Source organism: Neophocaena asiaeorientalis, unplaced genomic scaffold, assembly GCF_003031525.2.
Source record: "Neophocaena asiaeorientalis asiaeorientalis breed wild unplaced genomic scaffold, Neophocaena_asiaeorientalis_V1.1 scaffold357, whole genome shotgun sequence".
NCBI lineage: Eukaryota > Metazoa > Chordata > Mammalia > Artiodactyla > Phocoenidae > Neophocaena > Neophocaena asiaeorientalis.
The window spans coordinates 506171-520613 of record NW_020173270.1 but is presented as its reverse complement, the minus strand read 5'-3'; the positions used below and the strand labels follow the sequence as shown (position 1 = coordinate 520613).

At 48.4% G+C, this 14443-nt stretch overlaps 1 protein-coding gene across 1 annotated transcript in view; it reads left to right on the top strand.

Moving 5' to 3' along the window:
* Positions 1–14443, top strand: part of SMARCA4 (SWI/SNF related BAF chromatin remodeling complex subunit ATPase 4) — an 86994-nt gene continuing 72551 nt past the window's right edge. The window contains exon 1 of the mRNA XM_024745674.1: positions 1–127. The gene's annotated coding sequence lies outside the window, so the exon portion shown is untranslated. The remainder of the gene's footprint in view (positions 128–14443) is intronic.

Sequence of the window (14443 nt, the reverse complement as noted above, 5' to 3'; positions counted from 1 at the left end):
CCTCGCTCGGCGGCAGCGGCGGCGCCTTCTTTGTTTCGTGAGGAGAGACGAGACGCTCATTCTGCCCCCGGCCCCGCGCGGAGGGGTGGGGGCGGCGCCGGGAAGGCGACGGCGCCGTCGACTCCCGGTAAGGAACGCGGGTCTCGGAGTGAGCGCGGCGCGGGACTTGGGAGGACGGTTTGAATGGAGCCAGGGCGCTGAGGGTGGAGGGGGCCGCTGGCGCCCGGATTGGGGCCGGGGTACGGCGGCGCCCGAGGGTCAAGAAGCCTGGCCGGCACCGCGCGCGCGGTGAAGGCCACAGTGCAGCGAGGCCGCGGCGGCTACAGTATCCGCGGGCCGGTTGGGTGGGGGCCCGGGCCAAGTGGAGGCCGCGCGCCCTCCGCGCGCGTTCTCGCCAGGGTCGCAGGACAAAGCTCGCAGCCCCGTCGGCGGGCCAGGGGCCCGGCCCCCATCGGGTCTCCAACAATAGCCAGGCGTCCTGGCTTTTCTGGCTACGTGTAACGGGTCCGACTCGAATGTTGCTTTTTGGCGAGGCTGCGGTCGGAGCTCAGTAGGAAAAAGCCCAGGTGTGTCCAGCGTCGCCTGGACACGAACATTAGCAGCCCCCTTGGGTTAGCCGACCTAAAATTTTATTATAAAAAATCACGTCATTTTAGATTTTCAAGGAAAGGTAAATAACTCTCCTAAACCCTCGCAAGTAGTGACTTAAGAATGTTTGCCCTGAAGCGGGGGTCGGCAGCAAGTGGGGAAGGACTGGGGAAACTGCCGTTGAAAGCATTGTTTTAGTTTTGCATCCTTTTCCCTTCCTCTCAATTGATTTTCCAGATTAAGGCTTTTATTTAAAACGTGGATCTTTCAGGAGAGGGTGTTTTGTGCCGGTCTTGAAGACACTCGTCTTGATTTTTCCCCCCGCCCAGTGAATCCTTGGGGAGAGTAGGGAATAAGCGTGAGAGCCACTTCCGAGGAATTTGAAACAAGTTTTCACTTTTAATTGACAGACCGGATTCGAGTTTGATTCCTGGCGTTGCTGGTCACTTAGCTGTGTGACGTGAGGCAAATAGCTTAATCTCTCTGAACGTCTTAGTGTCCTCGTATGTGAAATGGGAATAATGCCACAAGTGGAGTTGGTGAAGGCCTGTAAAATGGTTCTTGGCTAGAGGGAGGCACTATTAGTGTTGTTCAGTACAATCTCTTCCTTTATTATTCAATATTTGTTGAGTCCCTACTGGGTGTTCGATGGTTGGAGGTTGGATGCCCTGAGGAGCCTCTCCAGTCCTGTAGGGGAACAGGTGGTAAATGTGGGAACAACTCCCCTTGGCCTATCATGTGTGAGGAACACAGTGGATGGATGCACAGGGGAGTGAGTGATGGGAACCGGAGATCAGGGAGGCTGCGTGGAAGAGGGGGCCTTTACTCAGGATCAGGGAGGACGTCCAGGCTGTATTTGACCACCCGGGACCAGTCATCGCTCCCCTTTGCTACACTTGCGCATCACCCTGAACCTTTCTTGTGTAGCAGTTACCCCAGTTTGTAATTATACATCTCTTTTTCTCCAAGGGCCATCAGAGCCCTCAGCTGTGTCTACCTGATCTCCTGCAGTGTACCCCGGGCCCAGCACGTAGTAGGCCCTCAGTGAACCTTTGTGGATGAATGAGGAGGGTATGCGGGAGGATTGAGTGAACATGTGTGTGAACTGCTTGGCACACGACTGAAGGGGGATTGTAGGCAATAAATGTTAGTTGCTGTTGCTGGTCTGTTTTTGTTTTTGTTTTTAAACTTTCCAGGCCATTGTTTTCCAAACATCATTACCCCAACAATGAGGGTGTGTGTGGGGCGGTGGTTAATATGAGGTGGTGGTGTGGAGTGCTAGTTCTGGAATTAGACCTCCTGGATTCACAGCCAGCTCTAAATCCTAGTTTGACCTCAAGCAAGACACTTACCAGTAGGTCCCCCCACTTGTGAAACAGGTATGACAGTGGTACCACCTCAAAGAATTGTTGTGAGGGTTGAAAAGGTAGTATGGGAAGTGACTTAACACACTGCAGAGCCTGGCATGTAATGAGCCCTCAATTTATTGGAGTTAATATTGTTTATATATGTATGTATTTGTAAATTAACTGTTTAAAAAACTGAAAACATAAGTTAGAGTCATTCTGTATCCCAGAAATCCCAGGTTTGATGTGCCGGTTATATATATTTTTATAATTTTCTTTAAAATCAATGCATACGCAATTATGAAAATAATAAACATTCTTCTGCATGCCACTTAAAATCATTTTGTGTCCAGCACTTCAGGAGATGTTGATCTTGCAGGTTTTTGAGCTGGGGGTGGTGGTGGGATGACCTCATCAGAGCTTCTGTGTAGGGTAGTGCAGTGCAGTGCGGTGGTCTCCAAACTTCCTGTCAGTGAAAAGCACCCCAACATAAACACGTATTTATTTATATACCTTTGCTACTCCTTGTGGACCCTCAAAACATTGGGAGGTAATCCTAGACCAGCTCCAGGTCCTAGCTGTTTATCAGATGTGGGAGAGTGGGAAGGATTAGTTGTGTTAGGTGAATATCCCATGAGAACATTCTGCAGGTGAAGAAACTGAGGTCCAGGGATATTTCACCAGGAGTTCTCGGGTCGAACATCCAAGTCTGACTCCTGGCTTGGCCACTTTCCCTCTTGGTGCCTCAAGGCAATGGGGGTGACAGTGCCTGGCACCTTGTAAGTCCTCAGACATGACAGCAGATTTTGGCCTGGGCTATCAGAGCTACCATGGCACAGAGGGCGTTCACATTCACCAGAGACAGAGCACAACGTGAATGGCGCCCCCTGCAGTTGTGCAAAAAGTAGCCCAGCCACGCATTCCCCGTTCGTATAGTGAACAAGCGTGCGTTGAGTGCCTGCCACGAGCCGGGCACAGCTTGGGGCTGGGGGTTCAGCTGGGAACAGGCAGACAAGGACCTTGTTCTCCTCCGCTCCTACCTGTCTCCTTATTTGCAAAGGGGGACAGTAATAGTACCGAACTTGTAGGATTGCTGCAAGGACTAAACAACAACAAAATGACAGATGACAAACGTTAAGTGCTTAGGACAATGCCTGACACACAAGACTAAACAGTTTGTAGCCGTTGTCATATATTATGATCTCTGCAACATCCTAGCGGGTTGAGGTACAGAACAGATTTTTGCCCCATTTTAATAGTTCTGTATGTTTTCAAAGTGGTAGCAAAGGAATCAGCTCCTTCATTTTGTCCTTAATAATTTAAAAATTGTGTGCTTAAAAAAAAATTGTGTGTTTTGAAGTTTCACCATACAGCATTGGAAAGAGGGAAGTGTGTCTGGTGGCATGGGCTTTAAAAAATATCAAGTGTTTGTTTTGCATTTCATATATCTCCTCATAACTTGTAACGTTGATTGGAACACTGAAGAGAGAGGTTTTTTTTGTTTTGTTTTGTTTTGTTTTTTGTTTTTTGCGATATGCGGGCCTCTCACTGTTGTGGCCTCTCCCGTTGCGGAGCACAGGCTCCAGACGCGCAGGCTCAGCGGCCATGGCTCACGGGTCCAGCCGCTCCGCGGCACGTGGGATCTTCCCAAACCGGGGCACAAACCCGTGTCCCCTGCATCGGCAGGTGGACTCTCAACCACTGCGCCACCAGGGAAGCCCGAGAGAGGTTTTTTTTAAAGTTAAAATCAAAAGAATACGCAAAACCTACTATAAAAGGGAAGTAACAGCGGCGGGAATATTGGAGGGAGATGTCCGAGGGTGACTATATCAGAACTGAGTTGCTGTTGCTATCACCTTCCAGATGTCATCCCTAAGAAATATTAAGCTCATTGATATGGTCGGTGATATCTTGGAGTTTTCAGTTAGCTGCATGCAAATTTTTCAGGATATGGATTTGATGGGCATGAGAAATTTGGCCTCCACTCATCTTCCTGTGTGGGAAAGGACCTTGCGGGAGGCACCAGGTGTAGCTGGGTCTCTTGGGAGATCATATTTCACAGGGCAGAGGGAAGGAAAGGGATGCATCCAGTTCCCTCAGGGAAGGGGCTTTCTTTAGAAAACAGGTAGCTGGCCCCTACCTAGAAACCCAGACTGGTTTCCAGGGCTTCGTTTTGGGATTCTGTTACTTTGCTCAAGGGCCATGTCTTCATTTTTGTGTGTGGACCCTTGTAACTGGGAACAGTCTGAGTTTCGCTCACTGTGAAGTTTACCACCCGCAGGAGTGTGATAAAGAGAATGGGCCTTCCCAACGACCTATACTGTATAGCACAGAGGACCGTACTCAGTATTTTGTAATAACGTATAAGAGAAAAGAATCCGAAAAAGAATATGTACGCATATTAATGTGCTGTACACGACATTATATATCAACTATATTTCAATAAAATTAAAAAAAAAAAAAAAAGATGATGGGCTTTAAAATGGCTCCTTGGGGTGGTTTAAGTTCTCCTTTCACTGGCAGGTTGCGCCCTGCTAGTTCAGGAAGCAGGTGGCCGAGTGGCAGTTGCTGCCTCACCTGTTACAGTGAGAGACTTGAGGGGGCAGGGTTTGATGTGCACCACCCCACCTTGCCCCGAAAGTCCCAGTAAAGTGGCACAGTGGGTGTCTCCTTGTCCTGATGGTGACGCTGAAGCACAGGGGGCTCCTCGATGTGCCCTGGGAGCTGCTTCTGGCCCCAGAGCACACATCAACCACAGCCTGGACTGCTAGCGCGCTGAGCACCCTCGTCAGCCTCCTCGGAACACCCCCTGGAGGCTCCTGCCTTTGGAGTGCTTCTCTTTGCTGCACTTTGTGCTCTTCCAGACTCTCCTCCTCCTCCTCCATCTTCTGATTCTCAGCCTGAATCAGTTACTCAGGCATTAGAGTCCGACAGGCTTGAGGTAGGCAGGACTCTATTCCTACGTGATTTTGGGCAAACAACGTAACCTCTCTGAGCGTAAAACCCCCTGTTTCTCCCATAGTCCCCAGCTGGCACCTCAGTCGCCAGTAGTGAACCAAGGGGATGCAAGTTGGGGCTGAAATCCAGCCTGGCTGGGCTTTACTGGTCGCCCCCAAGGAAGGGGCACCCTTTATACTTCAAATGGCATGTGCTAGCTGAGGCCCTGCTGTTCACCTTGGTCATCCCTGTCTCCTCTCATTCTCTCACATGCATTTCATCTGCCTGTACAGAAAAGTCTTCTAAAACCATCATCAGACCATGTCACTGCCTTACCCAGAACATTCCAGTAGTTTCCCATTGCACCTAGGGTAGACTCCAACTTCCTTACCACTGCCCTCGAGGCCTGTGATCTGCCCTCTTTGCCCATCTCTGACCTCATCTGCTGCCACACCCTTCTCGCCTGCTCTCCTCCTTCAGGGTCCCACCCCAGGGCCTTTGTACTTGCTGGTCCCTCTGCCTGTCCATAGCCACTGGCTCCCATTTCACTTCAGGTCTCTGCTCAGATGTGTCCCCATCACTGCCCACCATGATTGGAAATGCACCTCCCATCAGCTTGACTGTTAACCCTGCTGCTTTATTCGTAGCACTTCCACCCACTACGTGACACTGTGTCTTATTTATTTGTGTGCTTGTTTCTGTCACTTAGTTGTCCATCCCACCAGGCAGGGACTTTGTTCTCTGCTACATGGCCAGTGCCTAGAACCCTGTTTAGCGCAGAGTTTGTTCTCCCTAAGTATTTGGGGGTGGCTGGGGCTCTGTCATGAGTGACACTCGGCAGTTGTAGGTGCCACGCCTCCCCACCTATTCTTGGCCACACTTGCACTTTGTGCGTCCCTGTCATGGGGGACTTCTCTCCTGCCCTCTCCACAGGTCACGCATCGTGCTCAGTGTTGAATACAGAGCAAGCCCCACAGCAGACCCAGTGGTGGGTCATGATGTCCATCCAGTGGGGCTTGGTCAGGCTTAACAGAGAGAAGGAAGAGAGTCTACCCAAGTTTCACGGGGGGCAGGGTCAGGACAGAACTGTACAACTTGTCTTGGTTACTTGATGCGTGTTTGTGCTGGGTCACATTGGAGTCTGGGTCATGGTAAAAAGAGTTTGGCAAACACCTGTGTAGATAGGCTAGCGTTTGTGTTCTTGAAGTGTAGACAGTTTATCTCCCTGCTGGATTAGAGCTTGAACTCCCTGAGGGCAGAGGGCTGGCCTAGTTGTCTTCATGTCTCCTGCCATGTTATAGATGGGGAGGTACTCTTCAGTGGTTTTCAGATGAATGAAAAACTTAAAAAGGGCAGGGGGGAGGATTCCAATGAATAAAATGATATATAATTCCCAGTGCTAAAAATAGTACTTGGTAGCAATTTGGCATGTCTACCTCTGAGGTAGAACTGAGAAGACATTGTCATTTATCATCGCGACATGGTTTTTCGGTTCTCAAATGCATTCCCTTTTAAATGTAGGGCAAGGTTTTGCTACTTAATTATATTGCAAGGGAAATGCCACAGAACAGCCAGCTTCCCAGGGTCTCAGGAATAAGCCATTTCCATGAGGTCCTTAAAACCACAGGTGCCCCCCGCCCTGCACGTCCTTGCAGGTTCGAGGACTAGTGTACCCCACACCATCAGGTCAGGTGTGGAGGGTTTTCTTAGTCGTGGAGTGTGGCGGGGGTGGGCATGGGGGAGGTGGAAATCTCATTTTGTAGTTTAAATGTGACGGATGGGGCTGGCTCTGCTGAAGCCATCCCGCATGGCCACCTTGTACCGTCTGAGCGCCAGGTCATGACTTGACTGCAGTGTCGCTGCTGCTGAAATGTGTCTTCGAACAAATTTCTCCACACCCCAAAAAACAAAATAGCAGCCATCCTGGGACCAAACTTAAATATAAAACTGGTTTTTAGGCAAGATGGAAAAAAAAAAAGCCAACCCATGATCTCAACAAGCAGATTTCAGAGGGTCCCGATCGCCTGTTGGCAGCCTGTCCTGCCACAGTGGCCAGCCACCATGGTCCTTTTTTATTTCTAAGAGAAACGCTAAGAGTGGTACGAAAGAAAAAACCAGACCTCTGATCCTCAAGCAGGTCTGGTTCCGCATTTGAATATCGGCATAATGATTTTGGTGAAGTTGGAAGTAGGTGGAAAATAACACAGTCCCCAGATCCTTTCATCTTCCTCCTTTATTTCCACAAAGGCACTTCCTGGGGCATCTTTTCTGGGTGTTTATTTCCCAGGTATTTTTTCTGATCCAGGGCTTTTTTTTTTTCTTTTTCCTTAAAAAGTGTTTTTTAAAAATCTGTTTACAAAAGTAATAGTTAAAACAAACACACAAAGAAAAACTCCAGAAATCTGTGATGTGGAAAGTGTAAGTTCCCCAACAGATACCTCCAGAGAGAGTCGCAGGCAGTTTGGTACATGTTTTCTGGCTTCTGTGCTCGGATTAACGTGCAGAAATTGTTCTTCTTAGCAAAGTGGGATTCGGGCCAAGCACCCCTAACTTTGATGATGCCTTGTTCCCCTGCTTCATTTTGGACCATCCTCTGTGTCCACGTGTACCGTGTCCCGCCTTCATTTTTAATGATGCTTTGACTTGTACAGCATGGACTGTGGGCAGTTCTGGTTGTTCGGCAGTTGGGGGGCTTCTCAGAGAAATTGAGGTGAAATGGCTGAGTACCCTTCCAGACCCTTTGGCCCCAGGAAGCTGGGAGTCTGTTTTCATCTCACAGCCTCCTGAACTGTCTTTAGTTTTCAGCTTTTTGGTTCTGGCCCTGGAGTATATTTATTTTCTGTCACATACCTTCGGGCTACCTGCCCAGAATCCAAGGTTCCGTTCCCCGCTCATGGAGCCCCCAAATACACCTGCCCCTCGGGCCACACACATCTCAATGAGGCTCCCAGACACACACGTGCTAGTGGCTTTGCCATTTTGGCGCCTGCATGCCCTTGTCCTTCGCTTTTCTCGCCTGCTTAGGTTTGGGTTGTCGTCTGGTTTGAGATAGGTTTCTGTGTTGTACAAAGTTGCCCCACCTCTTCCAGCCCAGACACCAAGTGAGTTGTCAGAGAGGGACTTGTTGCGGGAGTCCAGGCAGCACCAGAAAGCCACCTGAAACCCCCTGAGGCAGCCTTGAGGGTGACCTAGGGGACCCAAGGGCTTTGCTGAAAATGCCAGATCTTTAGTTTCCTGTATGAGGAGGGCAGGGGTGTTTGGTGATGAGGGAAGAAGGGGTTTGGGGAGAGGGGTGTTCCTTGCCCTCAGATCTTACCTCTCTTCTGAAATTCCTGGCTGAACTTGTCTGGCCCCGCCCTGGGTAGGAGCACATTGGTATCCCGTCCCACACCCTCTCTGGCTCTCAGCAGGGCCAGGCCCAGCCCCGCACCTCAGGAAGGGCTGGCTTGATGATGGCTAAGAACAGCTCCTATGTGCAGTGGGAGCTAAAAAGGCAAGGGAGAGTTTGTAGCCCAAATCCTATTCATTGACTGTCAGGCTGGACTGCGGTCACTTTTGACAGCTGGTTCTCATTTGCACCAAGGCTGTGCTGGCGTTCAGGCAGCTGCTGCTCCTCCAGGTCAGCAGAGCTGCCTTGTGCAACCTCTACTTCCCGAGGAGGGAAGTGAGCCTGTTGTCCTGAGTGCCGTGCGTCCGGAGAGCTAATGGCTGATTTCACCAGCAGCGTGGTAGCACTTGCTGCTTGTATGTGCCTGGCGTGTGTTAGGTTGTGTGACACAGCTAGCGACCCCTGAGGGAGGGACTGGTCTCAGCTCCAGTCTGCAGAGAGGAAATAGGCTCAGGGAGTCCAGTGTTGTGCCATTGGCAGGTGGCAGAGTCCACGCTCAGAGTCTGAGGTCTACTATGGCCTTGGGCTTGTGACTGCAGCTCTTCCATTGACCCACTGGGTGGCCTGTGAGCCTCAGGGACCCCTCTGTCTGGTAGTCCTTCCTCGTAGGGTGGTGGGGCAGGCTCAGTGAGGAAATAAATTCCTGTCCTTATTACCAAATGGGACCACTCCTTTCCCTCCCCTCTCTGACTGGATCTTACCTCCCTGCACTTTCTTTGTGACTGATTAGTCCTCAATAATTGTAAACCACTAGGAGGCGGGAACAAGTCACAATCCCCCTGGACTTTAAAATATTCCTTCCCTTTCTCTATCTCCATGATCTTGAGGTAGTAAAGTGTCACAGTACTTCTGACACCAAACGTGGGTTTTCCACACCAGCCAATTCTGCAAGTTCCTGTGGACACCAACAGGGTGTCCTACAGTTCAATTCAATTCTGACACTAACTACCCAGAGTTGGTGCAGACCTCACAGGTTAAGGGCTCAGTCCCACAAGACTGCCCCCCACTTCAGATGCCAGTCGCAAGTAGTGGGTCCCAAGGTTATCCACACTTCTGTCCAACTTGGTTACAAATGTGGATTCCCATGACCCCCTCATAAGGTTTGATAATTTGCTGTAACAACTCACAAAACTCAAGAAGACACCTATGTTTACCAGTTTATAAAGGAATACAGATGAACAGCCAGAAGAAGAGATACATAGGGTGAGGTCTGGAAAGGTCTGGAGCTTCTGTCCCCATGAAGTTGGGGTGCACCACCCCCTTGGCACGTGGATGTGTTCACCAACCCAGAAGCTCTCTGAACGCCATAGTTTAGGGGTTTTATGGTGCTCCATCACGTAACCATGATTGATTAACTCAATCTCCAGCCCCTTTCCCCTCATTTCCGGAGGATGGGGTGGGGTGGGGGTGAAGGTTCTAAGCTTCTAGCCATGGTTTGATCTTTCTGACGACCAGCCCCCATCCTGAAGCCATCCAGGAGCCCACCTAGAGTAGCCTCATTAGAGCAAAAGACACTCCTATCACAGAGGAAATTCTAAGGGATTTTGGAGCTCTGTGTAAGATGCTCTTATCACCCCTATCACTTAGGAAATTACACAGGTCTTAGGAACTCTGTCAGGAACTGAAGGCAGAGACCAAATATATTATTTCTCATTGTCACAGGTAGACAAAGATTTCTTAAACAGGACCCCAAAACCATTGACCATAAAAGAACAGACTTGATACGTTGCACATCATTAAAATTAAGAACTTCTCTTCATCTCTGGGAGACAGTAATAGCAACTACATATCCCCAATAAAATGTTAGTGAAAACTTAGAGCCTGTACAAAAGTGGATCTCTTGGTGGCCAGTGAGCAAATGGAAAGGTGCAGCAACACTATTAGCCACAAGGGAAATGCCAGTTAGAACTGGAATACGGTACGATTATACACTCACCAGAACGGTTACAAATTAAAAAGACTGACAACACCAAGAGTTGATTTAGAGGAACTGGAACGCTCACCCAGCTGCTGCAGGGAGGGCAGTGTATGTGATTGTCATGCTGATTTGGAAAACTGACAGTATCTGCCAAGGTAAAGTTATGCCTCCCTCATGACCAGCAGTTCCCCTCCTGGACACACAAGGAAAACGAGTGCCCACATCCACCAAATGACATTGTTCACAACAGCTTTCTGTGTGCTAAAACCCGGGAGCACAACATCTGGGAACAGGAGAATTGACAATAGCATCCAACTGCATGGATGCCCCTCCCAGACCTAGCGATGAGCATAAGTCAACTATATGACCCTCTTTTCTTTTCTTTCTTTTTCTTTTTTTTTTGGCCATGCTGCACGGCATGTGGGATCTTAGCTCTCTGACCAGGGATCAGACTCGCACCCCCTGCAAAGGAAGTGCAGAGTCCTAACCACTGGACCGCCAGGGAAGTCCCTGACCTTCTTTTCAGATTGAGTTCAGTAACAGGCGAAACTAACCTACAGTGAGAAAGTCAGAACAGGAGTTTCACCGGCAAAGGCCCCTTCTGAAATGTTGGAAGTGCTATGTCTGATCTAGGATTCATCCAGCTGTATACCTATGATCAGGGCACTTTAGGTATGCCAGAACTCAAGATGCCCCTCCTCAGTACTACACCAAGCACCTGAGAGCCGCTCCCCAGTTCCATTTTTCTGTTCTCTCCACCGCTATGCTGTAGGACTGCCCTCCTGTGTCCACACGTGGCACCAGCACCAGCCCCTGGTGGGGCTTTTGATGGAACCCTACCTGCTTTGCCGCTCAGGATGGTTTTGCATTGTGTCTGCACTTTTTGAATCTCCTTTACTGTCGTTTCCACGTGTGTCTGAGCTTTCAAGTCCAGAAATGAGTTTGCTGATGGTGGCTCCGAGCAGTTACCTGTTTCATTGCAACCTGACCCTTCAGAGGTGGCAGCTTCTGAAGGAAATGCAATTTTAAAAGGGTTTTGTGAAAGCCCATGCTTCTTGAAGGCGAAGGTTGCCATACTCGGGCATGAAAGTCTTTTTCGCTGCCCTCCTGTGTCTTTGGTGAGCTGCTTTGTGTCGTCGATGACGTTAGTGGTGCTGTGAGAGGAGGCACTTAATTCCTAGAGGGACCTTGGGAAGAGCTGTCTTTCCAGAGGCACATCAGTTCGTCTGTCTTTAGATAGGAGGTGGTGTGGATTTTATTTTGCTGTCAGTTTCAGTTGGCTTGACTTCGAGTGGAGACCTCCAGGTGAGAAAGAAACTATGAGCTGCCAGGTGCCACAGGTTCCTTAAGGAGGTGCAGGACTATTGTCCCTCTTCCCGCCTCAGCCGTGCTCTGTGGACCCGAAGAGAGGGCCTGTGGACACAAAGGGCCCAGAAGGGAGCCCCGAGGAGCCATCGTCCTCAGTCCAGCCACGGCCACATCCATATTCACTCGGCTGCCCACTTGGGAAGTGTGACTGCTGGTGCATCCACCCTGTAGACAAACCCCTGGACCAGAGGTTTCTAACTCTAGAATCAGCATTTTGGCAAACGAGATACAGGGCACAGACGGCTGTCACGTGGCAGGGCAAACAGCATCCTGTTTGTGCGACAGAATGTGTGAATATTCACATGGAGCTGAATCAGGTCAAAAATTTTTTTTTAATTGAGGTATAGTTGATTTACAATATTAGTTTCAGGTGTACGATGTGGTTCAAACGTTTTTGTACATTATACTCCATTTAAAGTTATCATAAAATATTGGCTGTATTCCCTATGCTGTACAATATATCCTTGTAGATTATTCATTTTATACGTAGTAGTTTGTACCTCCTCATCCTCTACCGCCATTTTGCCCCTCCCTCTCCTGTCTCCCCACTGGTCACCATTAGTTCTCTATATCTGTGAGTCTCTTTCTGTTTTGTTATATTCATTTGTTTTATTTTTAGATTCCATATATAAGTGACAACAGAGTATTTGTCTTTCTCTGACGTATTTGACTAAGCATTATACCCTTCAGGTCCATCCATGTTGCAAATGGCAATATTTCATTCTTTCATTATGGCTGAGTAATATTCTATTGTATATATGTGTGTGTATATATATACATATATACACACACACCACATCTTTATCCATTCATCTGTGGCTGGATACTTAGGTTGCTTCCATATCTTGGCTACTGTAAATAATACTGCTATGAACATTTGGGTGCATGTGTCTTTTCTGCATATATTCTTGTCTCCTGTGTTGTAGATTAATTGACCATAAATGTGTGGATTTATTTCTGGGCTCTCTATTCTGTTCCATTGATCTGTGTGTCTGTTTCTGTGCCAGTGCCATACTCGTTTGATTACTCTGGCTTTGTAGTATAGTCTGGAGTCAGGGAGCATGATACCTCCAGCCCTGTTCTTCTTTCTCAGGATTGCTTTGGTAATTCAGGGTCTTTTGTGTTTCCCTACAAATTTTAGAATTATTTGTTCTAGTTCTGTAAAAAATGCTATGGGTATCTTGATAGGGATTGCACTGAATCTGTAAATTGCCTTGGGTAATTTGGTCATTTTAACAACACTGATTCTTCCAATCCATGAACACCGTGTAACTTTCCATCTGTGTTTCTTCAGTTTCTTTCATCAGAGTTTTAGAATTTTCTGAGTACAGGTCTTTTTGAATCAGGTCAGGTTTTGCTTCCAAATGAATTTGTCTCGAATTTATTTTTTTTTTAAGTTTGATTCTTTTCCTTGAGCGTATTGGGTTTTGGATTTATGTGGAAGGGATTGTGAGCACATGTCAGTTCTCCAGCACTCCTGTTAGGTGTATTTAAGGTCCAGCACTGAGGCTTCTTGAGCTTTGGAGGAGATCAGGGATGCCGGGAGGATGGAGGAGTGTTTTCTCATACGGTCAGGCGTGTTCACCAGCAGGCAGGGGTGACAGCTGCTGGTCCTGGCTCTGCCAAGATTTCTGACCCTCTCTGTTCCAGTTATTTAGTCATGAAACTGGACTGAAGAACTTCGGGCTTTTGATCTGTTATCCAGGAAGATATACCTCCACCTTTCAAATGAAGACTTTTTTTTTTTTAATCAAGAGAATTCAAAATGTTCCTGGGGCTTCCCTGGTGGTGCAGTGGTTGAGAGTCCGCCTGCCGATGCAGGGGACACGGGTTCGTGCCCCAGTCCGGGAAGATCCCACGTGCTGTGGAGCGGCTGGGCCCGTGAGCCATGGCCTCTGAGCTTGCGTGTCTGGAGCCTGTGCTCGGCAACGGGAGAGGCCACAGCAGTGAGAGTCCCGCGTACCGCAAAAAAAAAAGTTCCTGTACTTTTTCAAGATTTATCCTTAGAATCAGGAGAGCCCAGTAGAGCTTAGGGGCAAAAAGATTCATTCCCCAAACCAAAAAGTCCACAGAAACAAAAGTAGATTTGTGGCATGCCAACAAGAGAGGGGCTTTTGATAATTAATAAGGACCTACTTTAGAGCACAGGGAACTCTACTCAGTACTCTGTAATGGCCTATATGGGAAAAAAATCTAAAAAACAGTGGGTATATGTATATGTACAACTGATTCACTTTGCTGTACAGCAGCAAGTAACAGGACATTGTAAATCATCTATACTCCAATTTAAAAAAAAAAAAAGAGGGGCTTTTAAATAACTCAGGATGCATCAGGACCAGGGAACTTGGTGGAACTGCTATAATTTGTGTCTTGAAGACTGTTAAATGATGAAAAGGGTCGTAGGTATGATTCTCTGAAGAGAAATCTGGCCTAGAATGTGCTGAGTAATTCTGTAGAGCGAGTGTCTGTGTATGGAATAGCCTCGAAGGAGAAGTACTCTGGAGTGTGGCCGGGTCCTAGCGGGAGCACCAGTCAGCTGTCCATCCTGAGAGGGCTCCATCGTCACAGCTCTGGGGGTCTCTGGGGAGCTGCAGCCCTGTCTCCCCACACGTACCCCCTCACCCCACCCTGCTGGGAGGGAGGGGTAAGGAGGGCAGGGCTGCTTCTTGCTCTCTGCAGGGCCAGCAAGCACTTCACCTCTGTGTCTGGTAGGACGGTGGGTAATTTTAAGTTTCTGTATTCTTTTTATGTTTTCCAGATTTCAGCACTGAGAATGTATTACTCCTTACAGTCATAGAACTTACAGTCATAACAGATTGAGGGTTCCCTGAAAACTGAACCCTTACTGTAGGGAGCACTTATAAAATTTATCAGCTCACAGACCAGTCGTAGCAATCA